This window comes from Cavia porcellus, unplaced genomic scaffold, assembly GCF_034190915.1.
Source record: "Cavia porcellus strain 051 isolate PalLab524CR breed Dunkin Hartley unplaced genomic scaffold, mCavPor4.1 scaffold_7, whole genome shotgun sequence".
Lineage (NCBI taxonomy): Eukaryota > Metazoa > Chordata > Mammalia > Rodentia > Caviidae > Cavia > Cavia porcellus.
The window spans coordinates 84,084,500-84,100,861 of record NW_026947490.1 but is presented as its reverse complement, the minus strand read 5'-3'; positions in this window follow the sequence as shown (position 1 = coordinate 84,100,861).

The window sequence follows — 16,362 nt, the reverse complement described above, 5'->3', positions numbered from 1 at the left end:
TGGGATAAGCGTTCTATTCTGGACCCAAGAAGTCACACTCACAACAAGACCAGGGCTGTCCTGAAAGGCACCACAGCCATCCTCAGCAACACAGAGGCCCTGAACTCCTCCAACAACAAGCACAGTCTGGTACATGCCAGGAGGCAGCATGATGATTTCATCCTGGAGACCAAATGGCACATGTCTTCCACTCTGGAGCCAGGAAGCAATGCTTCATGTGCTGACCAAATCTTCTCCAGCAGAAACAACAGCTCAAACAGCAACTCACAGAGGAACGCAATATACCTCAATGCAATTATGCCCTAATGCCTTAGCACCTCCCTTTTTCTTCACCTATTTATCCCGGCAACTTTCCTCAGGTGGAGCATCTTTACTAAATGCCATGCTGATGTAATCCAGCTGGTGTTAAACTGACCACCAGTTCTTAATCCATAACACAGTCTAAAGTGTTTTGTTTTGTTTTGTTTTTATCTTACACTCAATACCAGGAAGTGATGTAGTGAGTCAAGTGCAGTACTCTCTTTCAGCATTAATAGTGAACCTTATGCTTGGCTAGGATTCTCTTCAAAACTTAGGTATGATTTATGACACTGCATACAGTGTAAACCTTTTCTGAAGTAGTTGGACTGTTTGATTTTCCTTTATCTTTACTTTTTCTCAGAAATCTGTTACAGTTTATGTGTAGTTTCTTCATTACTGCTGTAATGGAGTTCTCTTGGTAGATGTCTAAAAATTAGTTTAATGCAAATGAGCAGACTGAGAGAGAACCTATGAAAATCTGGGCAATAAAACTTATGGACACATTCCTGAGAGCAGCCTTTACCTATTCTAATTTGTCCCAGTCTGAGATCACCAAATAAATTTTTCTGTCCTCATGGGATTGTTTTTTCCACAGGACATTCATCTGGTCACATTTGGGACAGAGCTTCAGGAGAAGGCACTGTACCTTTAAGGAAACCCAGGACAGCACTTAAAAGCCAAGATAAAGTAAAGTACTGGCAGGTGAGGGTGACAGCACAGAAAAGAGGTGGGCCCAGGAGCCAATCATTGATAAAGGTGGTCCAAGGGAGGAGGGTCAATGAAGTGGGCCAAGGGAGGAGGGCTCTTCCCATCCCTTTTGTAGAAGTACTCAGTGTGAGTTCAGTGCTGAGTGCCTGTAGCTGAGCTCACATCAAGTTTCTGTGACTTCTTCTTACTGAAGACTGGAAAGGATCCTTGGAAATCCTCAAGCATAGCAATGGTAACTTGATGGTATTGGAGCTGGGAGTGGGATGGAATTTTTGGCAGATCTGGGTGCTATTGGGCAGAACCCCTGTATACCCAGAGTGTCTTTTGAACAGCCTCAGGCACAGCTGTGTTTAAGGAGTGCAGTGCTTTGGAGGCAAAGCTGAATTCTGGCCTCAAAATTAGAAAACACTATCATTTGAATTCCTTATGTGAGACTTCTAGTCGCAGGATGTTATGGCATGAATCGAACTCATAATCTCATGACACTGTGTGTTATGAGTTCTGAAACCAAAATAAAAATAAAAAAGCTCTTGACTTCAGGATGTTTCATACATGGATAGATAGCCGTGAGGGTACACCTGGCTCTATGGATTTAAAATAGATCTCCAACTTTGTTTCCTTTTCTTTTTTCTTTTATGTTTTATTATTTATTGTTTGGATACAGAGTGTATCTCTGTAGTCTAGCCAGCCCATGATCTCCAGGCAATCCTCCTCCATTTGTCTCCCTTGTGAGGAGATTACAGTCCTGAGTCACTGCAACCAGAAAAAGAAATACTTTAAGCTGCGGTTCTCCAATGCTTTTCTTCAACTTGTGGGGTCTATAGGAAACAGGTATTAGAGATAAACTGGATGTTTGTGTTTACATTTCTGTTACCTCAAGAGTTTAGTAATTAGCACCTGCAAGTCACTCTAGTAGACTAGAATCTGCAATTTATTGTGAAGTTCAAAGTCCTAGGTCATGGTCTGTTCTGATTTTAATTTTTATCGCAGCCACTACTTTTGCAACTTTATCTCAGGCCTTCCTTAGCTTATTTATAAGCTAAGTAGATAAATACTTTTTTAAAATTGAACTACTGAAGCAAGTGTTTTCTTAAAGTTTAGAATGTTGTGAGGTATTTGGGGGATGGTGATGCATTAGTTCCTGAGTGGAAATTTCTTGCTGAGAACAACTTCTTGTAGGTGCTGCCTGCTAATCCCAAACTGAGAAAAACAGCAAACTGGTATCTACAGGGATGTAGAGATCTGATAAATATGAGATTGGAAATGGAAGTAGGTTTCAAAACTGCAAAACTTTGTTACATTTAGGTTGTGTTTTAATTTGACCTGAAATTTGAAGCAGTGAGTGGGGTGTGGTGGCACATGGCTTAATCCTGGCACTCAGAAGGCTGATACAGGAGGATCCTTGCAAGTTTAAGACAAGCCTGGGGCATGAAGTGAGTTCCAGGACATGGCACCCTAAATTACATCATGAGTCCTTGTCTCAAAAAGAAATTTGAACAATGAGATGGACTGTTTTACTGAAGTAGAGGTATCTCCACATGGTCAGGATATGCATGATTATTAAATAATTAAGGACAAAAGTTTTAGTAACATGTGCCAACATGATGGAAAGGAAATGAGAGAGCAGGGGAATAGGGAGGGAGGCCCAATCAGCAGGCAGCATAGTAAAGGACTTCTGAGGTGAGCTTGACCTACTGTGACAGCACTGAAGGATTGTCTGCTTGGTAGGTCTGAGAGTAGGAAAAAGCTCACAGGCCTATAGAAAGGAGGGAACCTTAGTCATTGATAAAATATTTTTCTATGTCTACTGATCAGCTCTCCTAATCAACTCTGAGGTAAGATAGGTAGTTAGAACCCTAGTATTGAAGTTTTGGAAATATGTTGGTCATCACAACTAAAATGATATGGGAAGGAGTTTCTTTTGGACACCAAAGATTTCAAGATATATTTGTTGTTTCTTACTGTCCAGTGACTGACCTTAGAAATCTGGCCCTTATTAACATCCTCCAAATTTTGAAAAAATATATAATTAATAAATTTTTTTGGTATTTAGAGATGCAGTCTTACTACTTTGCACATGGTTGCAAGAAGAGTTGAGTCTTTACCAGCACTTTGACTGCTGAGTTTGATATATGGGAATGAAATTGTCTACTCTCTATATGTCCAGCAGAAATTCATGTTCTTTTAAATTTAAGAATGAATTTTGGGTACAACCAAGGTTAGGAGAAGAACTATTTATTGAGCAAAAGAATGCTCCTGTGAGAGAGACAGAAGGGGTCCCATGTGGATTGCCAAACACTCTGCATTTTCTAGGAATTTTTATAATGTAATACAATGAGATGAGGCAAGTCTAAAACAGATCAATAACTCACAAGACAAGCAGGCATGAGGTGGGAAAGAGCTATGGTCAAACAATCAGTTTACTTCCTCAGGTAAAATTGACTAAATCAGAGACAAATGGGGAATTGAATCACATAGCAAGCTAGCATTCTTTATGGATCAGTCACTTTTTCTGTAGGTGGTTAGAATGGCAACTCCTGTCTTCTCAAGGTGATCCATACCTAATCCCTAAGAATTATACTTAAGGGTGTGATTGTATTTCTTTGTCATCTTGAGATCTGGTCCACAACATGTGGTGTGTGTCTCTTCCAAAGTCACCAGATATCTGGTCATCTGTGGGGGGCCCTTCCAGAGCCTAGTGATTTCTGAGGGATGTAATTTTTCTAACTAGCTCAACTGCCAGTGAGGGGATGACAGAAGTATTCTACTTTGATGATGATGATTGTGCCTCTGCGTTGCTGGAGGGAATTTGGTCCGCCTCTTTAGTCACACTTAATGCTCAGATCCTCATACATCATCCATTGTAATGCTAGGGACTCAGGCATGCACTGCCATGCCTGGATCGGTGTTTTATTTTCATGTCACTCAATTTCACCAAGAATTCACTGGTGGGGTAAAATAAACAACACTGAGTCATGGTGATGCACCAATTGAATGCCAGCCTCCTGGGAAAGTTAGCAGTGATTAAAAATCAAGGCCACCCTGGATAACTGAACTTTTTCAATATGAGATTCATATTGAAAGTTTATGCCCATCTCAAATTATCTTTTCTAAAGTCCGTGAGGTCCTTGGATAATGAAGAGAAAATGTTTGAGTATAAACTTATATTGAATTTTTAAGTTGACACATAGTTTGTACTAGTGATACATGGCTCAATGTGAAGTTTATATGCTCATGTTGGAGGATACAGAGATGAGTCCCTTGTCTCTGAAAAAGGACACCATGGGTGAACAAACAGTGATTCACAGTGTGCTGCATTCAGTGAAGTACATGTGATGTGTAGTGTTGTATTATGAATTTCTCTTTCTGTTATATCTGAAATACAGATCAAAGCATTTGTATTCAGCAGCTTGAAAAAAATCTAATGCTTAATGGTAGTGCTTGCAATAACAGAATTGTTTTTTGTGCATATTCAATTCATTTTGTTGTCCCTTTGTTTTAGTGTGATCAAGTCATTTTCCTTATGAAACTCAAATATCTCTTTTGTGTTATTCCTTCCAGTCTTCAAATTGTCTCCTCTAAAACAGGAGCCTCACTTACCCAGTTGTTTCCAGATTAGATAGCTGTATTTACCTGTTTCTCTTGAGCAGCTCTATCAGGAGAGCAGTGCAATCCTGTTTGGAAATGTGTACACTACTCTGGGTATTTTATGTCTATGTTTCCCTGGATTTTTTTTATTATTGTTATACTGATGTGGCCCCATATGGTCATATGGCTTGACCTATATCCCCCAGACAAGAGGATAAAAAGGAAATTTTAAATTAGCTGAAACTGAGCTGAGAGGTTAGCATTAAGTTTGTAATTAGACACTACAAGTGTTTCTGTAATATATCTTTTAATGTCATCCCTGTTATACAGCTTAAGGTTTGGAATTTCAACTTAGTGGTGTGATTTATCATCAGAAGGATTTGTATTTTCAGGAGTTTCATCTCTTTAAAGGCAGAGGAGTTTCTAAGATATCTAGGACTTTATTAGAGTACAGACTACATGCATATTTGTGTGAGCAAACAGAAATAGTTCAATAAGGTGACTAGAGCATGAAAATCTCTAGATTCAGCTCCTGGGGCCTTCACTCTTGTAGAATTGGGGAGATGAATTTGCCCAGGAAAAATAGGCAAAGTATATTGTGTATTTTGTGATTAATTATTCCACTTAAAGTAAAATTTGAGCATATTTGATTTTTCATGATGTGAATTACTGCTTTAGATCCATGAGAGTGACATAGTACTCTTGAGTAGGACAGGCCACAGAATATTGGAATGATTGTGTCTAATGCACAGATAATTTTGTGAATCTTTTCTTTCTGAGTAAGTGATTCTAGTGGTTATAGAGCTTTACTGGTAAAATGTTTCTTTATCTCCTGCAAAGATTTAAGAGAATCAGAAAATAATTACTATATGAAGAATATCTGTGAAGGGAATTTTTAGCAAAATAAAGACTAATATTTTGAAATTATTATTGTGGTGTGTCTCATGATAGAATGAATGTCCCAGTCCATTTTTAATGCTCTACACTTCGCCGTGAATTACTGATTTATAGCACATTGCAAATGACTCACTTTGTATGTGCTTGACAACAACCAATATGACCTGGTTGGAATAATAAGGGGCAAAAAAGTCTCTTACTTTTTTGTGCATAAGCATAGGTTTTGCCATTTCCTTATGATATTGGCTTCAGGTTGCTCCTGCTCTCAGAATCAAATCTTCAGCCTACCAGTGGAGATTCTTCAGGAGAGAGAGAGAGCCTGAGAGGAAGATGTAAGCTCATGAGTCATGTTTCGTTACAACATGAAGCCACACCCATACATGTCTTTCCTAATAACCTCAATGTTTTCAAACACTCAGAATGTGACAGTAGAATTCTAGGCATCAGGCATGCAAAGTTGATTGTTAACTTTGGAAAATTAGTAAGCCACAAGAGATTAGCATTCATGCCTTGAGATGGAAAGGTCTATTATAGAAAATTTACATGCTGAATACTTATCTTCTCACAGGGCCTGAATTGAGGGTGGGACACTGCATGCAGCCTTCTTTCTGCTCTCCAGCTAGGTTTAATTTTCATAAGTCTTGAATCCATTGTAGTGACACTGTTGGATATTTTAACTGAGTCATAGGAAATGCCAGGGACATCTAACTATGATAAATAAAATCAGAGTTTAAGATGAGGCCTCAAGCAGACAAATAGTATCCTCTACATTGAGTATCATTGTAATGATGTTGAATTCCATAATCAGTGAACACACCCTCAGAATTCTAAGTCCTTCTAGGATGTTTAAAAATCACGTGAGAATTTTTTTAAAGTTTAAGATCAGTAAATTTTAAAATACATATTACTATGGCTATGATGAAAATAATTACTAGGAGCATTCCAGGCATGTATAAACTACTGTCTTACATCTAAGGTCATTCAATACATGAATACACTTTTGAATATATTAGGTTCTATACCATATAATGATAAAAGTTGGATATTGTGATAGGAATTTAAATAACAGAAAGTGAAATAATATGATAAAGGACAACTTGCAAAGGGGCTGCCTGTTAAAAACACAAATTGATCTCTGAAGTAGGGCATTCACATGTACATGCAATTTGTTTTAAACAGGGAATCAAACTCACAATGCCACATTGCCAGGTAACCACTGTGCTGCTCAGGTATATTCCTGATCTTGTACAAGAATTTTTTCTCTGTGTGCAGAGGAAGAAGCACCATTGCTCATGTAATTATTATAATTCATTGATAGTGACTGGACATTGTTGAAAAAGACATGCTAAATGATGCACTTTGTGCTCTTTATATGTTTTATATGTGGTGTTCATATTTTTAAAATTATGTCAGTATGAATTGCATGTGGTATAAAGCTCATAATTTTAATCAATTGTTTTTTTCTTTTTTATTTAAGAAAAAAAGCATAAAAAGGTATAAGTATACAAAATTTTAAAAATACAGAGTAAGAAATCACTAGTTAATAGATTATATATTCTCTTCTTAGAAATAGTTGTTCAAGTTACAAAATTGAAGCATATAAAGTGGACTTTCAAACAGTGAGTGTGCAAACAGTTTTGTTCAGTGATCCAAAAAAACTCAGTAATATGGTTATCTTCTACACTAAAACATATATGTAGTTATAACCTTTAGAGCACTTTCTTTTCTTTGACACATTTGGGGTATTATTACTCCAACAGTATTTATTACTTTTTTTGAAGAGAGTAAATCCAAATGCAATATATCAGAACAGAGTCAGTCAAATCAAAAAGATGGACATAACAGATAATGTAAAAACAAAATACAAGGTGATCAACAATGGTTACCATACTGCCTCTTGCTATTTTAAGAAGTATTGCCAGTTACAATAAAATTGAACAAAACAGTAAAGAGTAAAACCAAAGCATTGGGGACATTACAGGACTTTAAAAGAAGATAATAATCAACCAGAATGGGCGTCATAATGAAGCTTATTTTCTTCACAGTTTTGCCTATACTTTCGAAATTGGTAATATCAAGCAATGCAGAATATGGGAAAATGAGTCAAAAGAAGATGGTGAGGGCAATACAGGATTTCAAATCAAGTTAATAGGAATTCAGAGTAGGTTACTATAATATATCCTGCTATTTTTTATTTATTTTTCCCTTAATTAAAAAGATTTTTAAAAAGTAAATAATTTTTAAAAAAGGGGATTGAGATAAAAGAGGCCATAACAACAGAACAGCATAGGTCAAAACATAACCATTTAAGCAAGATAGTGTTTCACCACAAGATATCCTAACATAAAAATAGTTACCATAATGTCTGTTTCCATAAAATCTTTGAGTATAACTTTGTATACTGTAGCATCAAACATATCAAGACACTATAAAATCATTCAAGAGAATGACATTATTACTGGGTATTTAGAACCAATTAACAGAAAATGAACAATGGTTTCTGTATAATCTCCTTGTCTATAAAAGTTTTTACTTATATTACCATACATAATAAAATCCAATAAGATACAACCTTTTAAGCCCGATGGAGACAGAAGAATACAAGTTTGATGGGACTTCAAAACAAGATGATACTAAATCAGTACTAGCTATTATGATGTCTGGTTTTCTGCAAAATAACTGTTCCTACCATCCGATCTTCTCTGCCTAATTTCTGTTGAGCTCTTTTTCTGTCATTTGTTGTCAGTTTGTCTTCTTCATTTTGCTTTCTGCTCCATTAATTGTGGCCTCTCTGCCACTATTTCTGGAATCTTGGCATTTTCCTTTTTTAGAATATCCTGCAGTATTCTCTGTAAAGTTGAATGGGTGGTTGCAAATTCCCCAAGTTCCTCTTTATCCTGGAAGCACCTTGTTTTTCCATCAATTTCTAGGAACAGTTGTTCAGGATATATCAATCTTGGCTGGACGTTATTATCTTTCAAAGCTTGAATTATTTCCCTCACGCTCTTCATGATTTGATGGTTTATGCCCAGAAGTCTGCTGTAATTCTGATGGGTGTTCCCTTGTGTTCAATATATATCAATCTTGGGTGGAGGTTATTATCTTTCAAAGCTTGAATTATTTCCCTCACGCTCTTCATGATTTGATGGTTTATGCCCAGAAGTCTGCTGTAATTCTGATGGGTGTTCACTTGTGAGTGATCTGTTTCTTGTGTCTGATGGCTTTCAAAATTCTGTTCTTATATTGGATTTCTGAGTGATTATTATGTGCCTGGGTGTAGCTCTGTTTGGGTTGTAGGTGGCTGGGGTTCCCGTATGCCTCATACATCTGAGTATCTTTACCATTTGCTAAATTCAGGAAATTCTGTTGGATTATTTCTGTGAATAGCTTTTGTAGTCCATTTGTTTGTGTCCCTACTTCTTTTATGTACTTAATTCTTAAGTTATAGATCCTCTTATCATCTTCTAGACTTTGTATTGTTGCTGTTTGGTTTTTTTTTTTTTGTTGTTGTTGTTGTTGTTGTTGTTATTTTAAGGAAGTTTTTCATTTCGTGATCCCTTATTACAAATCTGCCGTCCAGTTCAGATAATCTATCCTTAGTTTCTTTTAAGCTGTTATGCCAGTTTTTGATAGAGTTTTTATTTCCTGGTAATCTCTTTGAACCTACTTCACATATTCTATGTTTTCTCTATTTTCTCTATCAAACAATTCTCCCCTTTTTTTCTGTTCTTCCATTCCACCATCTATTTTTTTCTTGGGTGGTGTTTAGCATTTCTCTAACTATTTTACTTATATCTTGCTTCAGGTTGTTAATAACTTCATTCGTGAACTCATCTATAAGGCTCCGGAGATAGCGCTTTATGTCTATTGGTGCCATGTCTGATATTGCATGTTTCTCAGGATTGGGGGCCGAGGACCCTTTCTTGTTGCTCCCTCTTCCCATATTTTTTGTTCCTTTATACAAATGAATATAGGAAGCCCAGGTTCTTTCTTTGTCTGTTACAGTTGGGCTGGGGATCTAGCTCAGCAGCATAAGCATCTGCCCTTGTAAGCAGGCGGTCATGAGTTTGATCCCTGGTACCGATAAAAAAAAAAGGTTGTTTGAATTGTGCCACGTAGATGTTTCCACCCACTGCAGTGTACTAGGGAGATAGATACCTGGACAACCTATGCTGGGCCCTCCCCTCCAGGTCAACCTACTGAAGACTTCACTGCTAGGGTGCACCTCCAACACTGGACCTGGTTTGGGCTAGCCGACTTGGTCTTAGTCAGCAGCATCACGCAGGCCAGGCACTCCCCACCAATCCTGCTTGAGAGGGGAATATGTGACTGAAGTCACTGCAACAACCTGTTCTGGCTAGTCTGCCCGGTCCCAGTATGTGCTTTGCTGAAGCCTCCTACTCTATGGAAGCATTCCCATTCCTCTCACTCACTGCAGGTCAATGCAGGGCTCCCTGCCAGTCCTGCTTTAAACTCCACTCACTGCTTCCCACTCTGAGAGCTTTCGTGCCTCTCTCCTTGCCATGCCAATTGGGACACAGCAGCAGCTGCAGGAAATTCAAATCACATCTTCCAGTGGCACAGGGTCCAGCTTCTGTGCTGAGACCTTATCTTTTCCTGTTATATCACCGGAATTGTTTTTCCAGTTGGTTTCTCTTAGTTTAGTTCATTCCTGTGTTGGCAAAGTATATCTCCCCTTGATTAGGATTTCTCGCCCGGCACCATTCCTGGATTTTAAGTGTGGTTTCTCAGAGAGCCTCCAAAGCTGCTGCTCTCTATCTACCATGTTCTCCTGGAAGTCCAACATTTTTTCTTGGTGAGTACATTCAAGTTTCTTCTGGCCAGTGTTTTAGCTCAGTAGCATAAGTGCCTTCCTGTCCAGCACAAGGTTGTGAGTTCAATCCAGTTTTTGGAGGTTGGCTTCCACACTCAGTTGGCTTCAAAGCAAGTGGGCAAGGCTGGGCTGCAGTTCAATGGCGGCTGCAAACCAAATCAGTTGTTGATACCTGATACATATTTACATGGCACATATCTCTGTTTCCATCCAGAGATATTGTCTGTGGTATATTATCCTATAAATTCTATTAAATTTTTGATGAAACTTTAATTTATTCACCATATAGACTGTTATTTGAAAGTGAATATGTTTGTATGCATTTCAACTTACTCTGCTAATTTTTTCATCTTGTGTCTTGTCTGTGTCCACTGATATCAATGTCTGATTTTCTGGCAGATATTTATGTATTTAGTTACATTAATTACTATGTAATGCCTCTAATATTTTTAAGAGTTTCTTCTCTATTGTTCTTTGCAATCTGCACAAGTATAGAGCAATGAAATATCCTATTTCTTGTGGGGTGGTTAACATTTTTATATTGCAGTTATTTTCTCTAGTTCTCTCTGGAAACTTAGCTTCCTGAGGCTCAGGGATGGGCCTGTTATGTGCTCTGCCCTAGTCTCAGATTTCCAAAAGACTGCCATGCAGAGTGATGCCATGCACTCAGCTCACAGCTGCTCTGTTGAGCTTCCCTCTGCACTGTGTTCTCTAACGTTCTACAATTGAAGTCTATGTTCTTCTCCAGTACCAGCATTCACTGTTTTTAATATGTTTTGAGGCACTGAGTTTGAGGAACTGAAATAATTCTAAATGTGCATTCATTGACATGGATTGTGAAATCCTTAACTATTTAAGGATTTTTTGAAATGTTATTTAAAATTTGTGATTTGATCTCTCATTCTAAGAGCATTCTTCATTTTTTCTGCTTTTCATTTATAATTTTATTCCAGCATTGTGTAAGAGCCTGCTTTGCATGATTTCCACTCCACTGACTATGTTACATTCTGTATTGCTGTGTTAAACCTGGGTTACATGTGTGAATACTTCTTGGCTTGCTGCGAGGACAGTGTGCTATGTTTGTCTGTGATAAAGCAATCAATAGAATCCATCTATTATATTGCTTTGAATTGTTATTTTGATGAATTTTTGTGTGACCATAAAGATTGCTCTGCCTTCTTGAGCTGTCAGTCACTGATGAAGATGTTTTGAACTCTTGAATATATACTTGTAAATGATTGATTTTTCTCTTCCAATTCTGTTTCTGTTTATGTAGCTGATTGCTCTTTATATGGGCCATATATTAAGGAATGATATTTGTTTCTAAATAACCGCTGATTGTACATGTGGAATATAATCAAGCTCATGTAGTGTCAGTATGTTTCGTTGAATCAATGGCATTGAACTATGTCTTTTTGCACAGCTTACTATTCAACCTATCGTATCAGTGTGCACACAATAAACACTGCTCTCCGGATCATGAGAGTATTTGCAGATTACCTAGTTGTCTAGCTATTAATTAGCTGTGACACCTGTTCTCTCAGTCCCTTTTAATCTGACCTGTTCTCCTGATAATATCTCCTCTTCTGATAGGCTGACCTGGTTTCCTTTTATTGAACTTCAAATTTCACAAATATTAGCCCTGAATTTGTTACACTGATATTTGTAACTGTAGTTTGTTTATCACTATCTAATATAGAAACTGTCCAGTCATTTCATATCTCAAGACACATAAGCAGATACAAATCAGTTAGTACCTGTATTGCAATTTATTGTTTTAATTATTTAAGGCAAATCTTATTCTCAAAGCTTTTGTGTATAGATTTAATGAGAACAGTGAAAGAGTCACAGGTGTATTCAGAAAGTTTCACCAAAGGATCTTAAGCAACAAATGAAGGTAACCATGTGAAAAATACATTCAGGTCAGAAAGTACTATTGCATAATTGATGACAATTCTTTGGAATTATTCCAAAGTTTACAATGTGCTCTTTTATGGAAATTATATTTTTAACTTATTCCCTTTAATTTTTTAGAAACTACCATTGAAATTGCACATAGAAATATATTGTGAGACTTTGTGGTATTTATCAATTCAATCATTTCTCACAGTCATTCAAAGGGCTGATAGGTGAATCAAAACCAAAGTACATTCTCATTTGTTCTTTTGGTCACAGTTTCTGAGTCTGTAATTTCACTTGAAAAGAATCACGTGTATTTCAAGGAATCATAGAACAAAATATTTTGTAGACGTTAGAAAGAATTCACTTGTCTGTAGATTTTCATAAACTCCATAGAAAATGAGTTTGTGGAATTTAAGAGTAAATCTAATTATTTTTTCTTCCACACTTCAATATTGTTTGGTTATTTTCACAAATGTGATTTGATTTTCTTTTCTATTCATTATTTCTGCTGGGTCACATAAATTTTGTTTATTTTTAGATTTGTGTTCATTGATCTTAACTCTATGTAAAATCTTTGTATTGTGTTCCCAATAAATGTTTTCTTGTTTAATTCCAATTTTCATAGATTTCAACTTCTAATTTTCATTGCTGCTTGATTTTCTTCAGAAGATTTTTGCACTAACTATTTTTCAGTATAAATTTCACAGTAATTCATGTTTCTCTTTCCCATTTCAATTGTTCACCAATGCACATAGGCAAGGATAGTGTGCAGGCCAGATTTCTAGGGACATACCTGTTTCTTTCTGAATGTAAATGAAACATATTGTGCTTTCTGTCTTAGAAGCACAATGCGAGCTGAGTTGTGACATAATATTCCATGTGAATGAATTGAAGGTTGTTTTCCTTTCCTGAGATCCATTTGTCCACTGATATGAATGTTGAATGTGAAATGTTTTCCTGTTTATTATGTAAAATGTTTCCTTGCACACAAATATTCAATGTTTGCAGGTTTTTTTTTCTCTAACATACATGTACAGTTGTTGTTACTAATCAAAGGTGCACTTGAATTCTCTTTTTGGTACTGGAAATTGTATTCAGGCCCTTTCAAATGTCATACAGGTGCTTGTACCATTGAGATATATCCTGGGTACAAAGTTGTGATTATCAATGATAGTGAATTAATTTTAATTTTCATTTGGTACAGGGTTTAATGAATGGCCTCACTTTGTAGTCTGAACTGTCCTTGTTACAAAGCCCAGGTTGGACACTGTATGCATGGCAAGCATGAAATTTCTGGTAATCCTCTTACATCATGATTTCAAGTTCTGAGAGTACAAGCATATACTACTCCACTGTACTGAACTCTTCCTTCTGTATTTAGTGACCAGTTACTTTGCTATTCCGCAATTTTCACTCTAGTTCAAGCATTTCATATATGTTTTTTCCCCACATTATCTTCCTTTGCACCCTAGTGGAATTTCCAGTATATAAGTACAAGGAGATAATTTAGTATCCCTGAGCTATAGATTTATAACTACATTTTACCTTATTTTCTTGTCTATAGAATGGTCAAATAAAACCTTTCTGTCATTAAATTTTAATCACTCAGAAATCTCTTTTCATATTCAAATAAATATTTATCTATAAATCTAGATTCAAGACCATGATGCTGTTGATAAGAAAGACAAACTCCGTGTTATGAATAACCAATATTTTGTGAATGGTGGTTTGCATGCTAACTCTTTGAGCTCTGCTTTAAAGTAAGTGAAAAACTACACTATTGGTGGCCCTGTGGGACAAACCATGGTACAGTTCTGTGATTGCTTTAGCAGTGTGTCATAGTCTAGCATCAGTGTTACTGGGTGACTATATTTGAATGTACTTGAGTTTTGATGACCATGACATGCAGTTAATACTTGAAAGAATGAATTTCAGTTAGACTACTTATTACAGGAACTGAGGTATATCAGGTTATGTATGCCTGAACTTCAGGACCCTTGTCATTATTTAGGACACAGTGACCTTTGAGGATGTAGCTGTGAAGTTCACTCCAGAAGAGTGGGATTTGCTGACTCCATCCCAAAAGAAGCTCTACAGAAGAGTGATGTGGGAAACATATATGAATATTACTGCAACAGGTAAGGATGATATGTTTGTTTATACTAACAGCATTAATTATTGCTCATTGATACAGTTTAATATATTTGATAATAATAACATTTGCTTGTATATCTCAAGTCTGATTATACTATACTATGAGTATAAATCAAATCAGAGATGTTTTAATGTACAGTTATAGTAAGTGTATTTTATTTCTATGTCCATATTACAGGAAAAATATGGAATAATCAGCAAATTAAGGAAGAGGACAAAAATTGCTCAAGTAATATAAGGTGACTGAAACACATAAGAGAAAGAGAACATTACTTAATTGTCAGTGTGTGAGCATAAATATTAAAACAAAGGAACCTGAAGAAATGAGATCATGTCATACCTTATTTAACCTCAAAAAATACCAAGAGATATACTTGGTTTTATTTTGTATTATCTGGGAATCCATAGAAACATATTGAAATATAATAATCAGAGGTAATTCTAATACATGTAGTAAATAACACTATCTAATGTATCAGTTTAAAAATTGCCTTCATGATCAACATCATAGAAATGTATGATAATAAATTTAAATATTGTATTTTGATATGTAGGAAATGAACATATTGTGAAAGTTGATAAAAACCCATCTTCAATATGCCATTTATATATATATGTGAATACTGAGACTTTCATGATCTAGAATTATATTCACATAGCATCAGCTTTCAAAATGAAAATAAATTCTACTGTTACAATAAGTACTATGAAAATATCCCATAAAATATTGAGCTGTTAAGGTTTAAAATTCCTCATACATTGTTGATGGATACATAAAATACAAACATGGTAACAACTATTCAGTAATCTGAAAATTAAAACAACATGTTTCATATTGTTTCACATGTACATCCACAATGATATCCTTTTTTAAATCTTTTGAGCCATGATTTTAAACTGTAGTTCAGGTTGACTTTGAACTTACTGTGAAGCCCATAATTGCCTGAAACTCCGAGCAATCCTCCTGCCTCTATCTCCTGACTGTTGAGTGGGTCATTACTGTGTCCTTATGTGTAATGATTCTCTCAGTATATTGTCAAATACATTAAAATCATCAAATGTTAGTGAACCATGAGTGTGTTGTTTGTTAAAGCACATGAAAAGGCATTTACAATATCTAATACAAGAATCAACTCACAGTAGCTAAGCATTGAGAAGAGCCCAGATGCCCATCACTGCATGCCAAGGTAAAGAAAATTTGGAGTCAGCTCAACATTGTGGTGCATTCCTGCAATCCCCAAGCAGCTGGGGAAGCTGAATCGCAGGATGATAACTTGAAGTTCAGCTTGGACAAGTTGATGGCCAATAAAATTCTCTCTCAACAAAACAAATAATAGGTCAGCAAATGTAGTTCATTCTATGACCCGTGTTTAACTCCACATTGAAAAAAAAAGCTATACAGGGAACCATGATATCATTTCCCAAGAAACAAGAAGTATTGGACCTTAAGTGAAGTAATTCAGACATAGAAATGGAAATATTACAGGTTTTCTTCTTCTTCTTCTTCTTCTTCTTCTTCTTCTTCTTCTTCGTCTTCGTCTTCGTCTTCTTCTTCTTCTTCTTCTTCTTCTTCTTCTTCTTCTTCTTCTTCTCTCTCTCTCTCTCTCTCTCTCAATCTCTCTCTCTCTCTCTCTCTCTCTCTCTCTCTCTCTCTCTCTCTCTCTTGGTACTGAGGAATGAACTCACAATCTCATGCTTGCCAGGCTGGTGCTTATGCTGCTGAGCTAAATCCCTAGCCACAACTCAGGTTTTTTCTTAAATGAGAAATTAAAAACTTATTTGAGAAGTGAAAGTAAAGAGAGAGAATATATGACCAGAAATCCTTATGTTCTGTAGATGAGAAAGATGATCTGACTAAATAGACATAGGGGAGTTAAGACACGAAGAGCTACAAAAAACGATCAATGTTTGCTATTCATTTGTACCAGTCTCCTAAAATGATATTAAGTATTAGAATCACATAACAATTTAAAATTGCC